The sequence below is a fragment of the Monomorium pharaonis genome, chromosome 1, assembly GCF_013373865.1.
Source record: "Monomorium pharaonis isolate MP-MQ-018 chromosome 1, ASM1337386v2, whole genome shotgun sequence".
NCBI classification, from domain to species: Eukaryota; Metazoa; Arthropoda; class Insecta; order Hymenoptera; family Formicidae; genus Monomorium; species Monomorium pharaonis.
In genome coordinates, this window is record NC_050467.1 from 36602946 (window position 1) to 36617621 (window position 14676).

At 36.9% G+C, this 14676-nt stretch overlaps 1 protein-coding gene across 1 annotated transcript in view; it reads left to right on the forward strand.

Annotated features, from left to right (window-relative positions):
• Nucleotides 1–14676, forward strand: part of LOC105836037 (cilia- and flagella-associated protein 44) — a 247572-nt gene continuing 232896 nt past the window's right edge. Inside the window, exon 1 of the mRNA XM_036295384.1 lies at nt 1–1411. The gene's annotated coding sequence lies outside the window, so the exon portion shown is untranslated. The remainder of the gene's footprint in view (nt 1412–14676) is intronic.

Here is a 14676-nt window from a genome sequence, read left to right on the forward strand (position 1 = left end):
AAAAAAAAATCGAATTTTTTTTTCCGCTAGGTTGGTGTAACCCCTTAATAATTGTTTGCTTGTTATTGTTCAAAACTAATATCGTAACCTTGTAGATATGTATTTGTACATATATCCGACGTTGCATATATTTTATATTTTAGATTGGTCTTTCACTGCCATCCGAACAAGAACTTACAAAAATCAGTTTGCAGCCATTTCTACTAGCAGTTGGTTCTAATCAACAAGCAATCAGCAATTTTTATGTGGTCTTTGATGGAAAGCTTTTGCCATGTCCTCCTCACACGTCAAGTATTAGCTCCTTTGACACTCTATTTAAAACTCATTATGTATTTGGCTGTAAATATGAAGAATCATTAGAAATATTCTGGAAATTTGTGCAGATGATATTCTATGATATTGATGTTCATAATCATAATTTTACTCCAAAAATGCGTGAAGTACGTGCTCGTATTTTTGTAACCGTGAATTTTTAATTATGATGTGCTACGGATAGCCGCGGGTAATTCAGGGTTCGGGCGGCGGGCTGGTTGAATGAATAACGGAGGCAAGCGGTATATATTTATAACTATGATTTATTCTAATATATGCCTATCTAATATATACAGGTTCCCTACTCTAATATGTGCAACTTACAACTAAGATCTCGCTATGCGAGTCGCGGGCGATTGGTTATGGCGACGTGTGTCGCGGAGCGCATGTGCGCGTTGAGTATTCGGTGCCGGATTGGCTGCGGCGGGCGTACGGCCCATGTATCGGTCGGTGAGTCGATCGACGGTAGCGGCCGGTCTTACAGACTACGATGCTCGTGGCGGTGTAATGTGTGGCGGCGTTCGTGTCGGTCGCGGCGGTAGCCGGATTGGCTGCGGCGTTACGGTCGCGGCTACGCGGTACAGTGCGGCGTTCGCATTCGCCGAGTCGGTCGGTGCGGCGTTATGACTGGCCGCGGCGGTGCGCGACTGCGCGGTGCGGCGCGGAGCTTGGCTCGACAGCCACGGTGATCAGCTGTTTGACAATCAGCTGTTGTTATCGTCTAGGAATCATCCCACGTGGATGATCCTCCGCGTCGGCGGTTTCCCCTCAGTGCGGGGTCCCCGTGTACGGTCGGGATCGGTAGCTCAGTACGCGTACCGGGATCCGGGTGACGAGCGGGGCGGTGTTCTGCCACTGCGTGGCGCGAGGAAGCGCTCAGTGCGCGCTAGTAAGGAAGCCGGTTTTAGGTTAAGTTCGGCACTCAGTGCGTGCTCTGGATACTCAGCTCAATTCGCTGAGAGGATCGGTCGGCTCAGTTCGCTAGACCGGGGAGATCTGCTTTCTTATCACCAGCGGAGGGCTTTTATAGCCCCCGTTTGGTGACAAGAGGAGCGGAGATGTGCGGGGAGACCGAGATAAGCGGAGGAGACTACACGAGGTAGGAGGGTAATGGCCTCGTATCTATATGCCTTAACGTGGCGGAGGAACGGCTCGTTACATTTTTAATATAATTATTGAATAATAAACATGGAGGGATATTTTTGTAGCATATGCAAGAAGAAAAACTTTAATATTCAAAAATTAGTGTGGCATTTACGCAACAGACATTCTATGCATCTATATGGGAAAAATAACCTTTCTTGTGGACAACCGGGTTGTGCATTAAAATTTTTTACTTTTACTGTTTTAAAAAAACATTTGAAAATTGCTCACAGTAATTTTAATCTTCATACAGCAGATTGGGTTAAAAGTCAAAATAACATTAATCTAAATATACATGAAAATGAAAATAATAATATAAATATGCAATGTGAAAATGAAAATGCCTGTAACAATACTCTACAAGAAAACTATGAAATTGATATAGCATTCGTTTCTCAAACTCCTAAAATTAATAAAGTTAATTGTACTACTGATTTAATTCTTACTAGTGTAAAATTGAAAAGTATTACTTGTAATTTCGTATCACAATTAATTGCATTGGGTATGACTGATAATGCTATGAATTCTGTAATCAATGCAAGTACAGAATTAATCACAGTGATTGCCAACAGTGTAAATGCTCTTCTTCAGTGTGGTCAAGTAGATCATGTGCAAAATCATCTAAAAGATGTATGCGGTGTATTCGAAAACATTAATTCATCTTATAAAAGAAAAAAATTTTTTCAAGAAGAAATGGGAGTAGTACCTGTAATTGAAATAAATATTGGTACAAAAGCTGTTACAAGATTTGATAGAAATACAGGCGCGAGCAAAGTTGTTTTAATGCCAAGAACGTTTATTTATGTATCAATTATAGATTCTTTAAAATTTCTGCTAGAAAACGAAACTTTGAGAAGTTTCATAGTTAATCTGCAATCCATAAATAAGAAGTATTTTACAAATTACTGATAGTTTACATTGTATGTCACACGATTTATTTTCTAAAGATAATTAGTCTTTAAAAATAATGATTTACTATGATGATTTTCATGTTGAAAATGCCCTAGGAATTAAAAAGAATAAACATAAACTTGGAGCAATTTATTTTCAGCTAAAAAATATACCTCCTGTTTTTAATTCTCAGCAACAACATATTCATTTAGTTAGTTTGTTTTATGCTAAAATTGTGAAGGAGTTTGGTTTTGATGTTATACTGCGCCCACTAATCCGTGATTTAAAAACATTGGAATCTTCTAGAATACATATTGAAGGAATAAATATACTTGTCAAAGGTACTATTATTGCCGTCAGTCACGACAATCTTGGTGCAAACTCTTTGTATGGTTATACCGAAAGTTTTAATTCTACATATTACTGCAGATTTTGTTACTGTACCAAGAATGAATGTAAAATTATTACCACAGAAACCGATAAGACAGTTCAACTTAGAACTCGTGCTTCGTATATAAGTGATATGCAAAAATTGGATAATGGAACGACGATTAGCAAAGGGTTAAAGCGTCGTTGTGCTTTGAATGATCTTACATATGTTCATGTAACAGAGTGTCCTAGTGTAAATTGCATGCATGATATTTTAGAAGGCTCTTTGCAACTAGTCATTAAACTTCTTGTCAGTACGTTAATTAAGGAAGGTTATGTAAGTCTTGAAGAAGTAAATGCTCGTATCGATGCACTTTTTGTCCAATATTTATACTTTTCATATCAAGTTTTATAGCACACGGTTTATTGCATTGTTCTAAATATCCTTATGGATATTTAGAACAATGCAATAAACCGTGTGCTATAAAACTTGATATGAAAAGTATAAATATTGGACAAAAAGCGTCTCAGGCTTGGTGTCTTGGACGCTTTTTACCATTAATTTTGTGCAATGACACTTATATTGATGAAAGAAGCAAAGATTTGTGGCATGTACTTACATCCTTTCTAGAAATAATGAGTATAATTTTTTCTCCGAAACTGTCTCTTTGACGTATTATTTGCAAGAATTAATATCTCAGCATTTGGAATTATTTAACAAAATATTTCCAAGGAATATTATACCAAAACAACACTTTTTATTGCACTATCCAAGAATAATGCGTTTAATGGGTCTCGTTGTTCATATGTGATCAATGAGATTCGAGAGTAAACATGGCTTTTTTAAGAGAGTTTCTAGTAATGTTGTTAATTTTAAAAATATTTGTAAAACATTGTCAACAAAACATCAACGGCATTTCTGTAACTTGTGGAGAACAACTGATGTTTTTAACAAAGTAGAAGTTGGACCAAATAAATTACACAAAGTATCAGAATTGCCGTTGCTAGAAGATTTAAACATTACTGAGGACGTGTATTTCCTAAACTGGGTGGTATATTGCGGAATAATGTATCGCCAAAAGTTTTTTGTTTGTTTTGGAATTGTTGATGATTTACCAATATTTTGGCAAATTAAATTTGTAGTTCAAATAGAAAATGACATATTTTTCATTGTTGTGAGTGTGATGCACTCACACAAGAAATGTCGCAAGCGATATAAGGTGTCGAATGACACCTCGCGCGCGGACATCGCCCGGCCTACATACCAGGCGTCGCACCGGGCAATGCACCCGATTGCTTAATAAACAACACCCAAAATCTCCTGATTTTGGAGTGGAATCTGCATAGTTAGCAATTGCTGGCTAAGCAAGAACATTGACCAAAGGTCAGTGACCGGGAAGTACCCTCCCCGGTTACACACCAAAAATCGGTGTATATAAACACCGAGGTACAGACAATGAGCGGGCTTTGCTACACATTATACAGCGACGAACGTATGTCGCTCATTCTTTTATATTTGTCACGGGTATTAACGAATTAAGTCAGTGTAACTCAGTGTAATCAAGATAGAAAATATATACACATTGTTATACGACAATCGGCTACATTCTCTCAAGAAACCTGAACCGAGGAGTATCGACAGCAATCCCGAAATATCGTGTCTTTTATTAATAAGGGGCACAACATTATACTATCTGAATGGTAAACATTATCATTCTCAGAACAATTTCAGGCTTATAATGTTTGTGTCCTTACAGAAGAACACGATATAATGTGTAATATGAAAGAATTAACTTACCCTCAGTCTTATGAACTGCATAGTCCTCTTGGATTGATTAACAAAATGTATATTGTTCCTCGATATCATATTTTTTAAATGTTACATTAAGCTCTCACACTAAGGGCCGGTTTTATAATCTTCAGTTACCTTATTTTCTTAAATAAGTAAATAACTTGTAGCTGAGCTATTGTAATAAATCATTAATTTAAAAGAATATTTCTGTTTAATGCTAATTATCACCCTTATATGACCCTTAATGGCTGCAATAGTATTGCTCTGTATCTCATAATGTGTATAATACGCATACAGAACTATTGCAGTGTTTCTGATAACACCATCCTTGATGTAAACATCACACTGCCAGTAGTGTTAAGATTCACACCGTTTTCGATGAGAAAATTCACACCGCAACAATGTCAATTTTCCACAACAAACACAGAGTGTTAATTTCACACCAACATGGTGAGAATTATATAAACACCCATATGGGTGTACAATCCACTCCATTGGTGTTAAATTCACACCCATATTTCTTAGAGTGTATATATTATACATATCTCTCCGTAGGCTGAGGTATGCGTCTAGCATAAGATTACCAGATAAGTTATGTATATAAAATAGGGTTTCTAATAAAGGACTGTTAATTTGATATCGGTATATCAGTTGGTTTCCCCCCCTCTCCCGAATCCTGGCATCCGCTGAGCCTGTCCGAGGCGATCGGGAAAGATGAACCGTTACAGCTTTAACACATTTATTATTTATAAATGTAAGGTCTAGCATACCAGACTAGTTTTTAATTATTGCTTCAACACACTAATTGTTTTATAGATGTGAAATCTAACTTACCAGAAAAGTTTTTAATTAGTTTAAAGTTTTATTTAAAAATTTTATGATTCATTATATAGATAAAATTTATTGTATTAGTTGTAATGTATATATATATATATATATATATATATATATATATATATATATATATATATTATAGTTATTATTACCAATGTTGTAATAGTAATTGCTATAAAAATGATATTCCTAACTGTAATCATTTTACTATGCAATTGTGATGGTTACAAATACAACACATTTTTCTATCAGTGTACAAACAACGAGATGAGTATCGAGAGACTTGGCTCGCGCCAAGTGAACGCGCAGCGCGAGCCCGACCGTGCTCTTTACGCGAGTACGCGACTTGCGAGCACCCGAGATTATCGGATATCTCAGAAACGGCTAAACGGATCGAGTTCTAACTAGGCTCAATCGAAAGCTTGGGGTCGATTTGTATGAGAAAACTATTTTTATTTTTCCCCTACGTACCCCCCTATGAGAGGAGATATCACGACGCAAAGTCCAAATGTCAAAATTTTCATTTAAGAAACGTCGTTATCGTCACCTCCTGATCGACCTCTCAGATCAGAAAACGTCACTTTCATACTTTTGACGCAAGAGGCGCCTGTGTGCTATGCGCCTCGGGTTATTTAGGAACCTGTCATACCGACGAAATATAGTGGCATGAGCAGCGATCACATTTGCATGCTTCTCGGGTAACGTTCCGTTTCACGGATAATAATGTCTAATGTTAATCATGTGCGTAATAAAATGGAACGCAGTCATTCGCATCGTCACTACGACGTGTGTAATGGATTATGTGGGTTGCCCATGTGGGTCGCGTGAACTCGTGAAGTGACGTACAGTGTGATGAATGTTATGTTATTGTTATGACAGTTTTCGTGAAGTAGTGCATTTTTTAATTTTTATTATACCGTTATGTCTAAACAATGACTGATGTGTCTCTTTTTAAGAATTTATTTGCAAGAGAAACGTATGCGCAAATACACGCTTTAACAGAAAAGTTGCAAGTTTATTGGTTAAAAGCCATATGATAGCCAATAAATTTTTAACTTTTCTGTAAGAACAGAATTTGCGAATACGTTTCTCTTAGAAATGAATTCAAGAATCGAGCCTCAGAGAGAAACCTCTCCGAGGTTTTTCTCTGTGGAGACTGTGTGCAGACTTGTTCTTTATTAATTGTTTGAGGTACTCGTGATCATAGAATGGAAGAGAACTTCGAGAGAAAGAGAACAGCGAGAGCGGTCAGTGGAAAGAATGGGGACTGAAATGCAGCTTATATTATTTTGTGTATGATGGCTATTTTAACCTGTTGCGGGTTTCACGGCAATGATATGATAACTTGTATATTACATCGTGGATTACATCGTGGAGGAAAATACAGCTGTGCTTAATTTGAAGATCAGATAAGTTACACAAAATTTGCATTTTTTGTTAAGTATTCTGAGATAAGAGTAATACTTTGTTATGTTTTAAATTTCAGTTAAAAAGAAGAGAGGAAGAAACATTTCAACCAAAAGAAAATTAACATCAAAGCTCAGACTTTACAGTGTGCCAGGTATGCTGCTGTTGACTGTTGATAAGTTCACTGAGATTTATCCCATTTTAAATTTAGTGAAATATCGTATTAGAGAATTAGCAAGGCAATTTGTATCATTTCCCAAGTATGCCATTATCTTATGGCAAGTCGGGTAAGAGAATATAAGTATTGTTCGTTTTGTCTGTTCTGGGTCTACTTGGAGCAAACCCAAGCAGACCAACGCATTCTAATAGGTTGGCGTCATCGGAATCTGCTTGGGTTTGCTCCGAGTAGACCCAGAACAGACAAAACGAACAAGGCTATAATTACAGATGTTATATATTGTTTTTTTTTTCCAAAAAATATCGTATTGCAACGGTGTGGCTCTTAATGATATCATACAACCATCTTTTTTAGATTTTGAAATAAATGAAATATGTGAAATCTTGTCTCAAATTTTTATAACAAATTATATAGGCTAGTGTCACCCAGCTAATTTGTTGTCGATGACGTGGCCATGTAATATTGGAGATATTTTTATTGATATGAATGCCAAAGATTATCTTTACGTCTGTCTATTTAGTAACTGTCACACTCTACATTCTATGCGAGCTGGATATATGGATATGACACAGAAATATACAGACAAGGTTTTTAGTCAAATCAAAAACTAAAAAGTAAGTATTTAAATACTTTGTTCCCGAAACAATTCATTCTAATTAATACAACTACCTCTTTAAAAAAAAAAATAAAAATAGTCGCCGAGTGTGAGCGTGCGCCTCTAAAAAAAAACTATTATATTAGGTAAATTGTCTTATTATTATGTTGTTTTTTTTATCTCATTGTCTTCTCTACAAAGTGATTGATATGAAGTACATGCGCCAACTATGCGTCAACCTTGAAAGGGAAAAAAGATAGACCAAGTAATAAACGCGTGCTTTCAAAAATAAATGTAAGTTCAATACAATTAGGGCGGGTTTATCAATGCTCAGCTAAGTTAAATTTGACTAATAGTTAAATACTAACTGTAAGCTATGTGTTTATCAAAGCGGAATAACTAACAGTTACGCATAAACTTCTGGTTAAAGTGTTTGTTACAAACACTTTAACCAACAGTTTATGCGTAACTGTTAGTTATTCCGCTTTGATAAACACATAGCTTACAGTTAGTATTTAACTATTAGTCAAATTTAACTTAGCTGAGCATTGATAAACCCGCCCTTAGACATGTATATTAAAAAAAAAAAACACAAAATAATTAAATGATTAAAATCAATTAACGGGATTATAGTGAAGCAAAAACTTGGCGTGCCCGGCTCTCAATTTGTTCTATATTTCCAAGATTCTATATGAAAAAATATATATACAAGAATGCCATTAATGTGGCTTGGGTATTGTTTTACTCTATCAGTTTTTGCTTCATTATCTTTTATTATTCGTAACATTTCCATTTTTTATATAATTTTTAAATAGATTTTATAGAATTTTTCTGTCTTTTTTTCAAATATACTTGGCTAATTGTATTGATCTTACATTTATTTCTGAAGACACGCGTTTATGTACTTGGTCTATCTTTTTTTTATTTCAATGTTGACGCACAGTTGGCGCATTTACTTCATATCAATCATTTTGTAGAGAAGATAATGAAGCAATATAGTAATGAGACAATTTACCTAATATAATAGTTTTTTTCTCAGATGCGCGCGCACGCACACACACACACTCGGCGCCTTCTTTTATCTCTTTTTAAAAAGGTTTGAAATACATAATAATTGTGATACACGTGCCGACATAAAGAGAACATTCATTGTAACATTATTAAGTTAATTGAAACCAAAAAATTCTATAAACTTACTGATTCTATAAACTGACTGAAACAGTTCAAAGTTACTAAAGTGACTTCCGGACCTGTAAGGGCTAAAGTAAAGACTAAACTACAGAGTTCTCTGCCGTAAACAATATGAAAAATACCCACTAATCGATGTCAAATTAAAGTAATATAATAAATATAAATATAAAGTAAAGTAAATGTAAATTGTTAATATAATTTTTACTTTAGGAACACTTTAAAGAGGAGGAACCATAGTAGGACGGTTATTATTAGGATGAGTGCGTATAAAATGAAGGTTTTAAAACGTAGACGAGGATCGTGTGTGACGGTGTACGATTCGTTCTGCGGTTCTACATTTCTAGGCATCTCCGACATCTCACAACGACCTAATGGGATGCTAATGTGACGGTTGCTCGAAGCAATGCACTCCGATGAACAATACGTGCCCATTGCAATGGCATTGATGGCCTCCGCGGAGGAATCCTCCGCACCCGGCTCATCTACTGCAAAGACTTCCTCCGGCGTGATTTCTATAACAGACATATCCATCGCGACCACGATTATCGTCTCCCGACGAACAGACAACGATGGTCTGAAGAATCGGAGTAGTACAGCGGCCTTATATAGTAGTACTGCGGCTAGTACCTGTTGGGTGGGGGGCGGCAGAGGGAAGGGGAAAGTGGCGGACGGGTCTCCTAACCTCTGATTGGCTAATGTACGTGAGGAGGGATAATTGGGGTAGACATAGACCGGCCCCTACCAGACCCCCGTAACTCGATTACGGGCCTACCGCCAAATATCGGCAAGAACGCGGTAGCGCGATGCGGATTAAGACCGTCCAGCGAGACGCGCGTCCGTGGTCGCTAGGAAGTTGTTTACAAGGAAATGTATCTGTCTAAATATATTATAGTTTGTAATTTGTTTTAAATCTTTATATTTCAAAATTTTGAGAAAAGTCGTGCATAATATGATCATATATAAATGTGAATAATTAAATACGAATAATTTGTATATATAATTTTTTTGATCTAATAGCACATATACATATATATTTTTATATAATTGTATATAATAATAACCGAATTTTGGGCCGATAAATTCTTATATTTTTGTAATCATATTTGTTTAGATCTTTCAATCATATGTAACTGTATATGATTACATACAGATAAAATTGTATCATTTTCTCCTCCAAATATTATATATGATTACATATAATGTGTAACATATGATGATATTACACTTAATTTTGTATAATTATATTTATACTGGTCAACAAAATTAGCGCATACGAAAGTTTTGCATAATTTCAAATAACTATAACACCGCGGAAATTCATCGCATTTTCATTTTTCAAAAAGCATTTTAAGCTTGAACTCTCTACTATATTAAAGGATAGTATATCAAAAATTATTATATTGTATAATGTGTATATTTTGTATTTTTTCTTTTTCTCTTAACAAGTCTCATTTTTTTCCAACCAGTGGTATTTTTAACTCTTTAGTTTAGTCGGTTATGGTATTTAAGAGAAAAACCATTAATATCTAAATATAATATATTAGATTTTCATAATATTACGTGTACCTACAGTAACTGTTTTATGCATTTGGAACGCCAATGCTTGTGGCGGTGATAAGGATTTGATTATTAAATCGGCGTTCTTTGTGTTCACTGTATAGAAAAAGTATATGTGACTATTTATTTTTTCTTATGCGTGGACTGATCGTACAATGTATCTGCGATGTTCACGGCTCTACTTTCGGACGCGAAGTGCATGGTGCGATCAGGCGGATGACAGTTTGCTCGACCAGGCCAGCGATCATGTAACTTCTTCCTTAGGGAGGGAACGTGAGTAGTGAAAAGTTTCGTGTAACTATCCCTTTCTATAGGTATTGAATAGAAAGGGACAGTAACTTTTCACTTTTCACACTTCCGCCCTACGGGAAAAATTACATGATCGCAATACGTACCCTGATCCGAATACGTTGAATACAAACATACCAGCAACTTAAGCCACCAGTCGTCAACAGTCGTCACGAATAATACAATTAAACATAAATACGATTTATATATAGAAACGTTGATATAAGTTGTTAACTTTTTTTTATTAAAGAGCGTTATTACTATTAATTTAATAAAAATTGTCCTGTTCTAGTATACCACAAGGACAAGATTTTCTTGAATTGAAATAATCCGTTGCTACATAGGGGAAAAGGTCTTTAAATTACATAATACTGTGTGTAATAAATATTTTCAGGATCATGCTATTATTTATATTAGAATGATAAAAAGAATTACAGACAGAGGCACTTCCGCTCTGGAGCTGTGTCCACTTTACATTATACAAAAGAAAAAAAAATTCAATTCTTAATATCTGATTGAATATGAGTGAATATTTTTTTCCAGTTTTATTCCAGTTTTATAAATGTATAAAAATTAATTAAAAAAAGTTTCTCAGTAAAATAAATATATTAGGTGTGGCGGTCACGCCACTCTAGCAGCGCGCCTGAGCTAATGCGCTCACGGCGTACACCGGTGCGTCAACCGACGCGCGCTCACCGCCCACGCCGTGAGGCGCCAGCGGAGCAGTGCGCGGCGCAGCCGATAGAGCGGCCGCGGCACTCGGGAGTAAGGTGCAGCGGCCCGGCTATATAAAGACCACCCGCAGCGCTGAAATTCAATCTAATCTTAGATTCGCAGAGAGGATATTTTCCAAAGATATTCTCTGTACTCTTGTTTTGTGTAGTGACGGGCCTCCCTCTCGGAGTGTGCTCGTCCGAGATAACATTGGGCCTCCTTCGTGGAGTGTGCTCACCCGGGCCTCCTTCGTGGAGTGTGCTCTTGTCGGGGCCTCCTTCGGGGAGTGTGCTCTCCCCAGGGCCTCCTTCCTGGAGTGAGCTCAACGGCAGCATCCTGCCGCGAAGACGGAAGAGCAACCGGCCGACACGGCCGGAGGGGCGACCAGCACCCTGGATCAAGGACCTGCAGACATCGAGACTCGACTCTGGGCAAGCGAAGTTGCCTTGGAGGCTAATTCCTTTGGATCTTCCAACGACTCCTGGCCTAGTACGCCTTCAGGGAAACCCAGGACTCCACGGGCCCCCAAGAAGAGGACGCAAAGCCATAGCGCCAAGATCCAACTGAAGCCACAGGACCTCTACGCGGAGTTCGTAGCATCGATCAACGCGGGACAACCGTCCTTATAAGGACGCCAGATAAACCGCCCTTTTCAGGGCGACCAAAAAGCTCCACGCGGTGGAACATCTCAAGTGGGGAGTAGAGTACATTAGCTACCGAACCTACCCACATTAGATATTATGATACAAGAAACGCGTTTAAATAAGGATAATGAAACAAACATGTGTAGATAAAGAGCGTCAACGACAGAATTTTATTTATCCCAATCAGGGACCCGGTCCGAAATAAAGTTATTATGGTTCGGTTTCAGTTACGATTTAGTAAAATATTCGAAAACTGTTACGGTTTCAACTTTAGTGTAACGGGTTCTATTTTTTGACAAATAAAAAAAACCGAAAATTGTTTAAACTACGAATTTTTTCAATTCCGGTTCCGACTCTAAATTTTCCAGTTCTCAATATGTAATATTAATAAATAATAGTATTTAATAATATTTAATAATAATTTAAATAATTGTGTGCATTGATAGAAAAATGTGTTGTATTTGTAACCATAATTGCAAATAGCACTTATGACATGGTTGCTGTAACCAAAATGGAGATCTTTATATACAGTTAGTTGTGTACCATAAAATGATCTTTATTATAAGCATTTACCATATATGTGTGTGTGTGTGTGTGTGTGTGTGCGTGCGTGCGTGCGTGCGTGCGTGCGTGCGTGCGTGCGTGCGTGCGTGCGTGCGTGCGTGCGTGCGTGCGTGCGTGCGTGCGTGCGTGCGTGCGTGCGGCGTGCGTGCGTGCGTGCGTGCGTGCGTGCGTGCGTGCGTGGCGTGCGTGCGTGCGTGCGTGCGTGCGTGCGTGCGTGCGTGCGTGCGTGCGTGCGTGCGTGCGTGCGTGCGTGCGTGCGTGCGTGCGTGCGTGCGTGCGTGCGTGCGTGCGTGCGTGCGTGCGTGCGTGCGTGCGTGCGTGCGTGCGTGCGTGCGTGCGTGCGTGCGTGCGTGCGTGCGTGCGTGCGTGCGTGCGTGCGTGCGTGCGTGCGTGCGTGCGTGCGTGCGTGCGTGCGTGTGTGTGTGTATTATATACATTTTATATACAGGGTGTTAATAAACCTTTGCATAATATTTATACCATCGTGTTGCCCACGAAAATCGAAGACGAAAATCTCTCTCTAAATTTTTTCGATTCCATGCGTACAGTTCTTATAATTATTGTCGGAAAATATTGAAATATTGCCAATTTACGCACGGCTATAACGGAAACACAAACGCGGTGGGAAACAAGACGATCGTCGCTCGTCGCAAGGCGAGAAGAGCGCAAACAAAATTCATTGCTATCCACAACTCTGTTCGTAACGGTCAGCGATAGGGACTAAGGATGGTCGACGATAGCTTATAACTAAAATTTACACATAGACTTTTAAACTGTACTACATAAATTGCAAAGTTAAAAAAAATTAAAAGTTGATTGAAAGCTTTCAGAGAATTATTTCATAGTATTTTTATTGATATACTTAAATTTTAAATTAATGAAGGCGAAAAATTCGTTGAAAATCCACCACAGCTTATGCTCTCTCGTAATTTTACAAACTTATCAGAACTCTATGTAAAATTAATGTTTTTTATTACTCTCTTTATACTAGCAGGCCACTTTACAGCTTTCAGAAGATGCGCCATAATATTTTCAATAATAATCTAGAATTTTAAATCAATAAAAGGGAATAATTTATTAAAAGTTTACCGCTTCTGATTTTTTTTCGCAATTTTTCAACTTTATTGATTAAATATGTAAGGTTAATATTTTTGGCCATATATTTTGTACTTGCAGACCATTTAACAGTTTCCAAAGAATATGTCATATTAATTTCATTGATATACTTGAATTTTAAATAAATAAAAGCGAATAATTCGTGAACAATTAATTGTTCTCTATTCGTTTTGGAAATTTTGCACGTTGGAATAAATTCCACAAATTGTGAAGTCCGGCGTCCGTGAAAATGTCTACTTTCATTTTATAAATATTACGTTTTGTGTACGTTTACGATTTGTGACAATACAATTGCCAATAATGTGTAAAAAGTTTTGGTATGGCAACATAATTCCTTTTTCCCTTATCAGGATTGTCGTGTATGTAATATTAAATAACGAATATTTTAGTTTAATTTCTTGACGTGACTCATATATATTTGGTTTTTATGGCTAGAATTGTAGTTAGCTTCTGTATCATGAAAATAATTAAAGTACATTGTCATTTTATTGTAGTATATGGAAAGTTTTAAATGATATTTTTCAAAGTGTATAATAATATAATACTTGAAAGAATGAACGACTAAATTTGAATGCCAATGTTATTCATTGATTATTTATCAATCTAAACGAGTAAAATAATTTGGAGTTCATAAAGTAATACTATCTTACTAACATAAGTGAAGGGCAAGTATGATTAACGAAATAATGAAGAAGTTACAATAAAGTTTAACGTCAATAATTATGATTTATTTTATCAGTGAGTACAAAATAAAGTCAACGTTTCTTCAAAGTTAGATAATGAAAAGGTATAATGAAACAATAATTTTATTAACAAATATAACAATAATTTTATTAACGAATAATTGTATGAAAAACAATTTTATGGTATATGCTCAAAGTGACCACCTCCCACATCTAAACACTTTTGTGCTCTACGTGATACACTTTCTGTTGCCCTTCGAATCATATCTGGATCGATACTTGCGAAAGCCACTTCGATAGCTTCTTCTAGATCATTCCGCGTTTCAATTCTTTCAAAATAAACATTCCCCTTTACACATCCCCACAGAAAAAAGTCGCACGGATTGTGATCGGGTGAA